Below are 13,924 nucleotides of genomic sequence, written 5' to 3'. Positions count from 1 at the left end.
TGACTGAACGTAGTAAACCATTTCTTCTCGACTTCTGCAGTCTTTGACACGGTCGAGCACAACATCATCCAACACCTCTCCTCCATTGCCCAGCTCAGTGGGGCTGCCCTTGCTTATTTCCACTTTTACCCATCCAGTCCTATCCAGAGAATCTTCATCATCGGCTTCTCATCCTGCTCCCGGACTATTAACATTGGATTCCCCCATTGCTCGCCCCTTGCCTCCTCCTACTGTTCTACATGAAGACGTTATCCAAAGACCAGAGATCAGCTATCATGTGCAAGCACGTAACACTTTGCTCCACATCTCCACAACCTCTCTCCACCCACCCACTGTATCTTCTTGTCACGCTGTTTGTCTGAGATGAGCTACATATTTCTCAAATTAAACAGTTGGAAGATCGAAGACACGATCTTCAGCCCTCGCCACGAATTCTGCTCCCTTGCGAATGATTCCATCCCCGTTCCAGACAGTGTCTCGGATTGAACCGGACTGTTTACAACCTCAGCATTTGATGTAACCTCAAGCTGAGCTTCCGACACGATATTCTCTCCATCTCAAAGACCGCCTACATCCAACTCTTTACTATTATGCAGCTTCGCACCTGCATCAGCCCACCTGCTGCTGAAATCCTCATCCATGCTTTTCTCACCCAGTGACTCGATTTTTCCAATACTCCCAGTCACTTTGCCCCTTTCACTCTTCGTAAATTTAAACGCATGAAAATCCCTGCTCACTGACCACCCCGTCCTTGTGAACCTACATTGGCTCCCGGTCCCTCGACACATCCAAATGAAAACTCCCATCATCGAGTTTAACTCCCTCAATGGGCTCATCGCTCACTCGCTCTGTAACTGCCTCCAGACTTACAATCCCCAACCTCTCTGCTCCTCCGACTCTGGCCTCTTGTGCATTTTCGTCCTCTCCTCCCCTGATCTATGAGGTCGAGGCCTTCGACTGTCCCGGTTCTCTGCGCTGAAATTCCCCACCTAAGCATATACTCCTCCCTCCTCCTTTAAGACACTCCTAAAACACAGTTATTTGACTAATCTTTGACTAGCCTTCCTTCTACCCACTTTATTCAGCGTCCACCTTTTGTCTGATTCGGCTCCTGTGACGCGCCTTGCGATGTTTTTAGATGTTAAAAGCGCTGTAGAAATGTCAGATGTTGTTGTGTGTTTAATTTACTCGTGTCAGCGTGCGTGATACAGCAGATAAATGAATCTTAATAGGTTTCAAACTTGGGTTCAACTTAATTCTGGAGAATAACTTCAACTATATTTTGGATAATTTACTGATCCTAGACTGAATCACTTTTACATTTCCACAGTGGGGAAAGGAAAGGACGCTGACTGATAGATTGACTGGACACACTCACAGCGAGACACGTGGGGAAGTGGAGAATATTCACTGTAAAACAGCAGTCAAATCTACCACATATAGTAGTGATAATGGGGGACTTAATTATACTAATATAGACTGGGATAATAATACTGAAAAGGGCAGAGAGGGGGAAGAATGTCTGAAGTGTGTTCAGGAGAACATTCTTGATTAGTACATTTCCAGCCCAACGAGGAATTGCTGGATCTGGTTTTGGGGAATGAGGTGGGTCAAGTGTCAGTCAGTGACCACCCCTGTATAAAAGGCACTAACAGCCTTCTGTAGTTTCAGTTTCCCGTTTGTCTCCATTCAGTAAAGACTTGTTATGATCAACTCCTGCTGTCCGTGTCTCAATTATACATGGACATAATATTGGCGACGAGCAGATACGAACTTACCTACAGTCTGCAACACCTCCTGGGATCCATTCCTGAAGCGAAGTGAGCAGAGGTCGAGGCCAGAAGGAAGAAAGAAGCAGTAGAAACGGGCGTCGACCGTGGGCATCCGCCCCTGCGTCAGCGGAGTTGAAGATTGCAGGAGAGGCTGTCGAGAGCGGGGCTTGGTTCCTGTCGATAGTGCTTCAGCTAATCGGGCTGGTGGCAGGTAGTAAACTGATCCTTCCTGGGCTGCGGCGGTCTAGAACTCGAGTGGGTGGCTTGCAACGGGGCCGAGCAGCGTTGTCGGGAAGAGGAGAGAGAGAGAGGGTGGAGCACACAGGGCGCGGCCGGTGCTATGAAGCCGGGCAGCGTACAGACCCGAGAAGAGGGAGGCAAGAGTCCCACTGGGTTGTTCCACGACGGAAAAATATTAAAATAACAAAATATATATATATTAAACGCGCAGAAAGCCGCAAGGAGCTGCAGGTTGCAACAGAAACCTTGGAAAGCAGCGCTAGCAGCAGCGGGGAAGAAGGCAAAGCGCGGGAGGCGCCATTTAGTTAAATCGGGAAAGAAGGCAAAGCGCGGGAGGAGCCATTTTAGATTTTCAAGATGCCAAAGACTGGCTGTGTCACTGCCTTTGATAATGCAATAGAGGACTGGACCACGTATGTGGAAAGAGTCGAGGTATATTGTGAGGCAAACGAAATAGCCGATAAGAAAAAGGCATTGGTACTGCTAAACTTAATGGGCACAAGAACGTACGGCTTATTGCGGGACCTGATTGCTCCAGCCAAACCGAAGGCGAAGAGTTTTAACAAAATTATTGCTATCCTACAGGAACACCTAAACCCTGCACCGCTGCTGATAGCAGAAAGATTTAAATTTCACAGGAGAACTCAGCTTAAAGATGAGAGCAATGCTGAGTACCTTACGGAACTACACAAGCTATCAAAGCACTCCCAGTTCGGAGCAGGACTGGCAGATACCCTACGGGACAAATTTGTCTGTGGACTCCGGAGTAAAGAAACCCAGAAGAGGTTACTCTCAGAGAAAGAGCTGACGCTAGATAAGGCTTTCAGCGTGGCAGTATCGTACGAAGCAGCAGCCAGGGGAGCTGCGGAAATACAACAAAAGCCACAGGAATACGACACCCACGAAATGACACGGGGATTTGCAAAATGTTATTGCTGCGGCAAAACTAACCATGACCAGAAGGACTGCTGGTCCAAACACAAAATATGCAGGCAATGCGGAAAGATGGGACACATTGCATGAGTTTGCAGGTCTGGGAAGAAGACCAACAACAACAAAAATGCTACTAAGGAACCGTACAGGAAAGTACAAAAGATGACGGACAGTAGTTCCGAAGACCAGATGAGTGATAGTGAATCCGGGAACAAGAGACTAAGCTGTCTCAAACTTCACAATGTAATCGCAAAAGCGGATCACCGAACCATTTGGGTCACCCTCACGATAGCAGGGACCCAAGTCAAAATCGGATTGGATACAGGATCAGCTCTAACCATCATGAATCGACGAGACTACGAGCGGCTATTCTCACACATACCCTTGAGAGAGACATCCATTGTCTTGAGGATGTATGCGGTGGAAAAGTATACCCCAGAAGAAAAATAAGGGTGCCTGTCGAATACAACGGCAAGAAAATAAGGAAATTGTATCTCTACATTCTGCAAGATGGTGGACCACTGTTATTGGGACGTGAATGGATCAGAAAGATAAGTTTAGACTGGCACTCCATTCAGGCACTGACGGTGGCGGGTAAAAAAGATGACGACGTCACTTCTGGACGATTGTCAACAATCTTAGCTGACGCCAAAGAGGTAATTCAATAAGAACTGGGCACTCTTAAAGGCGTAACCGCCTCGATAAAAATAGAGGAGAATGCAACTCCCAAGTTTTTCAAAGCAAGACCGGTACCATATGCAATTCGCCCAAGCCGCCGAGGCAGAGCTGGAGAATCTGGAGCATGCAGACGTGTTATCTAAGGTAGACTGGAGCGAGTGGGCGACACCCATCATTCCGGTCACGAAGAAAACGCTAAGCAAAAGGTCTGAGGAGCCAAGGAAGGTTCGCATCTGTGGGGACTTCAAGTTGATGGTAAACCCAGTCCTTCACACAGTACAATATCCTCTTCCAAGGATAGAAGATATCTTCGCCTCACTATCTGGCGGGAAGCATTTTACAAAAATTGACCTAGCACAAGCATATTTGCAGATGGAGGTTGAAGAATCCTCTAGGAAGTATCTCACGATAAACACTCACAAAGGTCTTTACCAGTATAATCGACTGGTATTCGGAGCAGCATCAGCTCCGGCGATCTGGCAAAGAGCGATGGAACAAGTCCTGCAAGGGATTCCGGGGACTCAGTGTTACTTAGACGACATCCTAGTGACAGGTGAAGATGACAGTGCACACCTTGCCAACCTAAAGCAGGTGCTCACTAGACTACGTGAACATGGGCTGCGAGCCAACCGCCCCAAGTGCGAGTTTTTTAAGAAACAGATATCGTATTGTGGCCACGTGATTGATGAAGAGGGGTTGCATAAGTCCCCTGACAAAATTGAAGTGGTAGTTATGGCTCCAGCGCCTGAAAATGTGTCACAACTGAGGTCATTCCTCGGATTGGTGAATTACTACCATAAGTTTTTGCCGAATTTGTCCACAATTCTGCATCCACTGAACGCCCTACTATGAACGGGAGTAGCATGGAAATGGAGCGATGAATGTAAGCGGGCCTTTCAGGAGTGTAAGGACCTAATCACTTCAAGAAAAGTATTGGCTCACTACATCCCATCACTACCGATAAGGCTGGCTTGTGATGCGTCTCCCTATGGCATTGGGGCGGTACTGTCACATAAATTCCTTAATGGTTCAGAGAGGCCGATAGCTTTTGCGTCACGCTCGTTAACTTCAGCCGAGCGTAACTACGCTGAGATTGACAGAGAGGCCCTCAGCCTGGTGTGGGGGGTGAAGAAGTTCAATCACTACCTGCACGGTCAGAAATTTACACTACTAACGGATCATCAACCTCTCGTCTCCATTTTCAGCCCTCAGAAGGGCGTACCGATAATGACAGCACAACGGCTGCAGAGGTGGTCCCTTTTTCTAGGGGCACACCACTAAGACATCGAGTATAAGGGAACTAAACAGCATGGGAATGCTGATGGATTGTCACGCCTACCGTTACCGACGGTGGAAGAAGAACTGGCGGTGGATCCAGTGGAGTTATTCCACTCGACCATAGTCGAATGACTCCCTGTGATGAATGCAAACATAGAAAAGGAAACACGAAATGACCCGACACTCTCCTGGGTCTATGATTTAACGGTGAAGGGATGGCCAACACATGGTGAACCACTGCTGCCAGCATTCTCGCCGAGAAGAGAACAGCTGTCAGTGTGCAGGGGGACCTTGATGTGTGGATCCAGAGTAGTAATTCCACCTAAATTGACGGATAGAGTGCTCAATGAGCTTCATCAGGGTCATCTGGTTGGGGTAAAAATGAAGAACTTAGCCAGAGCGTTTGTTTGGTGGCCGGGAATCGATAGAGAAATCGAAATGATGACCAAGAGCTGTACAGGATGCCAGAAGGCCCAAAACGCCCCACCACAAGTTCCTCTACATCCATGGGAGTGGCCCTCATCTCCATGGCAAAGGGTGCACATTGATTTTGCTGGTCCCTTTATGGATTCGATGTTTTTAATTGCGATGGATGCACATTCAAAGTGGCCAGTGGTAATAAAAATGTCCCCAACCACCACAGAAAAAACTATCACAGTCTTACGAACCATATTCACCAGAAATGGGCTGCCTGAACAGATTTGCTCTGACAATGGACCACAGTTTGTGTCTGAAGAGTTCCAGAGGTTTTTAAAGAACATGGCTTTGGACATGAAAAAGTCACATCGAGCCCAGTCGACCGTGCAAAGTGCGCCTCATTAACATCTGGGGAAGTGTGTCAAAATTTGGAGAGCTGTCCCACAGAATAGGCAAGCAACAGCCTGTCAAAATCATACTCACAGAATCATAGCTTTCAGCTAATGTCCCAGAATATGCCATCATCACCAGATGAGGCGTAAAGCTCACTTTGCCATTACCATCAAGCCAGGGGGCCAAAACTGGTTCAATGAAGAGTGCAGAAGAGCATGCCAGGAGCAGTAGCATGAGTACCTAAACAGCATGCTACAGACATAAGTAATCGATTCAACAACCAGCGGATCAGAACAAAGCTCCGCAGTCCTGCCATATCCGTCGTGAATTTTGGTGGACAATTCAACAACTATTGGAAGGAGGAGGCTCCATGAATATTCCCATCCTCAATGCTGGAGGAGCCAAGCACGGAAGTGCAAAAGACAAGGCAGAAGCGTTCACAACCATCTTCAGCCTCCTCTGGAATTCATCACCATCACAGAAGCCAGTCTTCAGGCAATTTGATTCACTCCACGTGATATCAAGAAACGGCTGAGTGCACTGGGTACATCAAAGGCTTTGGGCCCGAAAACTTCCCGGCTGTTGTGCTGACGGCTTGTGCTCCAGCACGAGCCGCATGTCTAGCCAAGCTGTTCCAGTACAGCTTTAACATTATCATCCAACCGAGAATTTGGAATACTGCCCAGGTATGTCCTGTCCACAAAAAGCAAGACAAATCCAATTCTGCCAATTAGCATCCCATCAGTGTGCTTGCCATCATAAGCCAGTGATGGAAGGTGTCGTCGCAGTGCTATCAAGCACCACTTACTCACCAATAACCTGCTCACTGATGCACAGTTTGGGTTCTGCCAGGACCACTTGGCTCCAGACCTCATTAGAACCTTGGTCCAAACATGGAGAAAGGAGCTGAGTTCCAGAGATGAGATAAGAGTGACTGTTCTTGACATCAAGGAAGCATTTGACCGAGCGCGGCACCAAGGAGACCTAGTAAAATTGAAGTGAATGGGATACAGGGAAAACTCTCCACGAGCTGTAGTCATAACAAGCACAAAGATAGGTGGTTGTGTTTTTTGGAGGCCAATCATCACAGCCCCAGGGAATCGCTGCAGGAGTTACTCAGTGCAGTGCCTAGGCCCAAACATCTACAACTGCTTCAATTAATGAACTTCCGTCCATCATAATGTCAAACATGGGGATGTTCGTTGATGATTGCACAGTATACAGTTCCATTCGCAACTACTCAGATAATGAAGCAGCCCATGTCCACATGCAGCAAGATCTCGACAACATTTAGGCTTGCGCTGATATGTGACAGGTAATAATCGGGTCCCAGGAGTGCCAATGAATGATTATCTCCAACAAGCGTGAATCTAACAACCACCCTTGAAATTTAACGGCGTGCCATCGCCGAATCCCCCACCAGCAATATCCTGGGGCTCATCATTGACTAGAAATTTAACTGGACAAGCCACATAAAAAATGTGACTACAAGAGAAGCTCAGAGGCTGGGTATTCTGTGGCGAGTGTCTCACCTCCTGTATCCCCAAAGCCTTTCCTCCATCTACAAGACACAAGTCAAAAGCGTGATGGAATATTCTCCACTTTCCTGGATGAGTGAAGCTCCAGCAACACTCAAGAAGCTCGACACCATCCAAGACAAAGCAGTCCGCTTCATTGCACAGCATCAACCATCATAAACATTCACTCCCTCCACCATCGGCGCACCCTTTATGCAGTGTGTACCATCTACAAGATGCACTGCAGCAACTCGCCAATGCTTTTTCGGCAGCACCTCCCAAACCCGCGACCTCCAACACCTAGAAGGAAAATGGCAGCTGGCGCACAGGAACTCTATCACCTACTTCCCCCAATCAAACACCATCCTGACTTGGAAGTATAGCGCCGTTCCTTCATTGTCGCTGGAACAAAATCATGGAAGTTCGTCATTAACAGCACTGTGAGATTACCTTAACCACAGGGACTGCAGCGGTTCAAGAAGGTGGCTCAGCTCCTCCACATCAAGGTCAATTAGGGATGGGCAATAAATGCCCGCCTTGCCAGCGACTCCCACATCCCAGGTATGAAAAAAAGATCAATGCCTGACACTTGTGTGGTTCGAATATTCTTTTCCAGTTATCAGCCCAAACCTCGATGTTATCCATGTTTTGCTGTATGCGGGCATGGACTATTTCATTATCTGAGGAATTACCAACAGAGGTAAACTCACTGAGCAATCATCAATGAGCAGCCCCACCTCTGATGGAGCGAAGGTGAATCAGCTTGAGATAGTTGCGGCTAGTACGTTGCCCTGGTATGAGAAATATTTTGAGGTAATTGAATGTCAGACAATAGACTGAAAAACAAGGCATCAAGTGGGTGATTTCTGGATTTTTTTGCACTGGTCTGCTTAAGGCGGCAGTCAACGTGTGACTTCAATGTTGGAGCAGCACAGAAGGATTCACGTTGTTGGGACATAGAAACATAGAAACAGAGAAGATGGGAGCAGGAGTTGGCCATTCGGCCCCTCGAGACTGTTCTGCCATTTAATGAGATCATGACTGATCATCCAAATTCCGTACCCCTGTCCATGTTTTCTGCCCATATCCCTTGATCCCTTTAGCCTTAAGATATTAGAGTGAGTTCGGGGAAAAGGGAAGGGACGGCCACGATCTGAACAGACCATGAATAATGGTTTTCAGAAAAGCTGGATGCAGCAGGCGAAAGAGAATCAGTTGAAATGTCCGGAGTTTGGGGAAATCCTGATCTGAGTATATAAGGGAGTTTAATTATTACAACTTCTTTTGAGCAGGATCAACAGATTTATGAAATAGTGCAAAGATATTACCAGGAAAAAAGAAGGGAGATTTTGAAGTAATGAGCGATAAAGTTAGTTTATTTATTTTTTCAAAAGGGAAACAAACTAGGGTGAGCATTAACAACATCGACTGAATGTTATGTGTGTGAATGTAAAAATCGTTCCAAAACATATGAAAGCTAAAAGCAAGACTGTTGGAGTCCAGTATCTCTGCGACGTTTGTACAGGACTAGGAGAGAAATGCTTGTGGTTAGAACGCTTTCAGCAGCGAGAGAAAATTGTTGCTGTTTGCTGTATTAATAGCTGGATTGCATCAATCCCAAAATCAGACCAGAGCACTCAATACTGCAGCAAATCATTAGGAATGTTGAAAATGTAGTAGCAAGGTGCAAAGGGAGATAGGGCGGGGGTGGTTAAAATGGTATATGCGACAAGGCCAACGGAAAATATAAAAAGTCAGGGTCAATATGAAGTGATATAATAATTCAAGGCTGGAGGACTCGGGGCGAAGTGGGAATCTAGATGTGAAGGATGAAGTTTTGTGGAGATACCATGTGATTTCTTTAGTTTCTAAACATGATTTTGGTAGTGCGAATGTAGGTGTAATAGAGGAAGATGTGGGACCATAGTTAGAGATAACTGTAGAGAAGGATTTGGATTTTAGAAAAATTGCAACGTGGATAAGTCACTGGCCCCCGAGAAAATGCATTCCAGGACGTTAAAGGAAGTCACAGAGGAGATAGGAGATAGACTCCACAATTTTTCAATTCTCTTTAGATATAAGCAATATACTTGAACACTGAAGGAGCCTAAGTAATGTCTCTGTTCAACAATGGCGGAGAGAGGAAAAATCGGGTAACTGGAACATTTAGTCTATGGCAGTCATGAGCAGACTCCTCGGATTTGTAATTTAAGGTTGAATTAGTGAACGTTGAGATAAAGGGAATGATCAGGGGAGGCTTGAACAGATTAGCTGTAGACAATCGTGTTTGAAAAATTTAAAAACTTTTTTTAAAGAATTGAAATTGTAGATCGACGAGATATAGCAAGTGCGTTGAATGTGATTTTTCACAAGGTGTTCGATATAGCTCGCAGGAGGCTTCAGCCATTTGGTATAAGAGGAAATGTTGCAGCTTGGATATAAAGTGGATAATGTGTTTAGTTTTCTCCATTTGTGTTCACAGATCCGAACTCTTCAATCACTGAGATCTTGACAAAGTGCAACGATTGCAAGCTTTTCAAGTTGACGAATTTCTACTGGGACAGACTGGAAAATGCGGTTGAAGAAGGGGTGGACGGAGTCAGCTCGTTGTTAACATACGAGAAGCATTTCAGTGGAAAAGAACATGGGGTAAGAGGGAGGGACACAGAATGAGTTTGAATTATTAAAACATCACAAAACTGACAGGATGTCAGATCTTAGAACCATATAATGTTACCGAAGAGAAACAGGCCAAATAGGAAAGAAAGGATTATAACTGTTAATGGAGTATATCTGAAACAACAACACAGAAGTGAAAATACCCAGCAGATCTGTCAGTATCTGTACAAAGAAAGGTTAAGATACCAGTTACGATATAACCCTTTGTGGGCTGAATTCAAAGTGAACTTGTACTTTTAGTAGTACTGGGAAACAGAAAGGCAGGAATCAACTGACGGGATTTGGATGGAAGTTCATGAGTTGACTGATATACAAACTACTTAAAGTAAATCGAGGAACTGTGAGAAGATAACCATGTGCCTGCAAAATGAAACTAATTTTTTTTTGAAAATGCTAAATCAGTGAACAGGTTTGGACCCAAACAGCGCAAGCAAAGCAATCAAAAAATAACCTGTGGGGAGCTTAGGATCAACCGAATAGAATGATCCAATTTATATTGATTCAGATACCAGAGCTAAATCAACTTGTTGGTTCTATGAGGAGCCTCAGGATGTTTAAGCAAATTATACAGCTATAGTTAGTAGAATCACAGAAAAGTATTGCACAGGAGGAGGCCACTCGATGTGTTGTGTCTCTGCTCACTCTTTGAAATAATAGTCCTGCTTAGACCCAAGTTCCAACATTTTGTCCATAGCCCTGTAAGTTCCTCATCCTCAAGTACTTGTCCAACTCCATTTAAATTATTTATGGAATCAGCTTTCACCATCTTTTCAGGGACAGCGTTCCTAATTCTGACAACTCTGAGTGAAAACAATTGTCCTCATCCTCCCTCTAGATCTTTTTCAATGATTTTAAAGCTATGACATCTGGTTATTGAACTACTCACCAGAGGCAATCGTTTTTCTCTATCTTCTCTATCAAAACCTCTCATCATCTTTAATATGCCTATTAGGTCACCTTCTTTGTTACAAGGAGAACGTTCCTAACTTTTCCAACCTAGTAGTAGAAAAGATTGGAGTCTGAATACTAACCAATCCAGGCAAGTTCTCAGCACGGGATAACAAAGAATTACTGACAGTGCCCTAATTAATACACCTAGATCAGGGGTGTTAAACAGAGAGTTCCATCCCGTCCATGTAACAGAAGTCCCTCATCCCTGGTGCTTTCTGTAATTTGTTAACATATGTCTTTCCAAGTGACAATTTTGTCCTGTATGATGGTCTTACAGTTTCCCCACCACTGGCATTAGGCCAACTGGCCTGCAGATGCGATACCTCTCCTCTTTATTGAACAGGGGTGTGACATTGGCAACTCTCCAGTCCTCTGACACCACTCACATGTTCAAGGAGGATTGGAAGTTTTGAAGGCTGCAGCTAAAACAACGACAATTTCCACCCTTACTTCCCTCAGCAACTGAAGATGCATTTCATCCGGACATGGTAGGGTTTATATTTTAATTGCTGCCAATATTTTAAGCGCCTCCCCTTTACCTATTTGCATCTTGTCCAATTTCTCTATTATGTCTTCATTTACTGTGACATTGTCAGTACACTCTTCATTTGTGAAGACAGATGAAAAGTATTAATTTAGCACCTCAGCCATGCCCTTTGGCTCCACAAAAGATGTCTTTTTTGGTTGTTAATCGGCCCCACCTTTTGTTTGATTAACCTTTACCAAATGACTATAGTATTCACCTTTACATTAACCAATGATATTTTCTCATACATTCTCTTGGCCCCTCGTATTTCCGGTTTCAGTTCTCCTCTGCACTTTCTCTATTCTTCTTGATTCTCTCTATTGTATTATGAATATGACATTTATTATAAGCCAACTTTTTCTGTTTAATGTTAACCTCTATAACATTAGTCATCCAGGGAGCTCTAGATTTGGATGCCCTTCTCCCCCCCCCATAGGAACGGGGCTGGTCTGTACCTGTGATATCTCCGCTTTGAATGCCTCCCATTACTCATATACTGTTTTACCTGCCAATCTTTGTTTCCAATTCAACAGATCCGTTTACACCTCACTGAAGTAAGCCCAATTTCAGTTGAGCATCTTCACCTTAGATTGTTCATTGTTCATTGTCCCTTTCCATTACTAACCGAAACTTAATAACATTGTGATCGCTGTTCCCCAGATGCTGTCCCACTGAAACCTGCTCCGCTTTCCCACTTCATTGCCCATAAATAGATCAAGCACTGTTTCCTTCCTTGTTGGGCTGGAAAGGTATTAATCAAGAATGTTCACGTCTAAACATTTCAGGAGTTCCATCTCTCCTTAGCATTTACGATGTGTATTCCCCAATCAAATGTCACCGTCCCCCACCGCAATATTTTTCTTCCATATTCCCCCTGAACTCACTGTGTCCAGGAATGTTAAGTTCTGATGCCTCCCCTTGTTTGAGGCAGGACTCCATATAGCTATTATATCATAACCCATATGTCTGTAGCTTACCAACATTATTGGTCATGCCCCGTGCATTGATGTATATGCATTCTAAACAAGCCTTAGTATTTTTGCATATCTCTCCTCTGTAATTCCTCCTCTTTCTGGATTGTTTCATATTCTAGGGCTATCTGTATCTCGCAATGCACGATACAACTTGCTTGTCCTCTCTAATTCTATATCCTGGTTCACGTCCCCCTATCAAATTAGGCTAAACACTCCCATTCATGGCCAATATTTGCTCAGAGCATTGCTCAGACCACAAAAGACTGAGCAGTATTGAGCCCCCTAACATCAGAATGAACGAATAATGTGGAGTGGGGTCAGAGCAGGGCAGGACGGGTCATACTAGGACCTAGGACCTTCCATTATAAACCACAGTCACAGAGCTGAATTTATCAACTTACAGGAAAAAACAGATCAGTGGATCATTATCTGGGTCTTATGAATGCTTGAAAAGTTAAAACAATCGAACTGTGGACCTTGGACCGTAAGGACTAACCCAGACACATGATACAAGTCTCAGACGAGACCAATGGTCATCCCCAATTCACATTGAATTGAATGTGTGGCAGCCCGTCCAGTATCGAAAGCATTGATGTGTCCAGAACACCTCTCAAAAAATAGGTGTATTTTGAATAAAAATGTGTATTATCGAAATAAGCATGGAGTGAAAAAATTATTGGAGAGAACATATTGTTGCTACAGCAGAAGCAATAAGTATAAATAAGCAAACCACAGTTAATTAGTGGCGATGTCAATGAGCAGATATTCAGGATTCCCCTTGACAGCATTGGATGGAGTCAGACAGCTGTGTTCAGATTAATGCGGGGAGATTGAGGTGTGGAGATTAAATACATGAAGTACAGTCCCTGGTGGGGTGGGGTCTACATGGTCTTAGCAGGATGAGAGCTTCTAGGTAAAATAGACTGGCATATTCCCATGGAGAAGCGGTTTTTCCCACCACTTCAATAACTCCCTGCATGATTCATTGAAATTTCATGGACCTCAGAGTATCTGCATTTCCTGAGATGGAGTAAAATACGTGTGCTTGAGGATTTATAACCTGCTGCCCAATATTCTGCTGTACATCGTCATTCATCCATGTCAAACAGACTGGCGAAGTTAGTGTCAAAAGATTAACCAATCTGTAACTAATATTCACGCCAATTAAATGAATTATCATGGTCCTGCTGTTGAACGGAATCAAACATATTGAATTCAATAGACATGGTGAGTATGGGGCTAAATTAATCTTTCTCTCCGCTCATCAATATATTCATTATTATTCTTTACAGAAAGTCATTGAGCTCACAAAGAGAAACCGGGCGGACAGTTCCAAACTTCTCCTAAATCTAGTGATGGAGAAAGGCTCTCAGGCCCAAAGGACAATGTGGGAATCATTTGTGAAAATACGCCATGGTGTACCAAAGCTGGACAAAATACTGAAAGAAATACAGGAATTTGGTACAGTAAAATCACTCACTGAATTCAACTTCACATCTAAATTTCCATATTTTACTAAAGTAGTGCACAGATTGGCTTTCATGAAAACTAATTTATTTAAACAGG

Source organism: Somniosus microcephalus, unplaced genomic scaffold (assembly GCF_052327205.1).
Source record: "Somniosus microcephalus isolate GS21.2 unplaced genomic scaffold, FLI_Smic_1.0 unresolved_chr2, whole genome shotgun sequence".
Taxonomy (NCBI): Eukaryota; Metazoa; Chordata; class Chondrichthyes; order Squaliformes; family Somniosidae; genus Somniosus; species Somniosus microcephalus.
The sequence above is the reverse complement of the archived record's forward strand: the minus strand, read 5'-3'. Positions refer to the sequence as shown.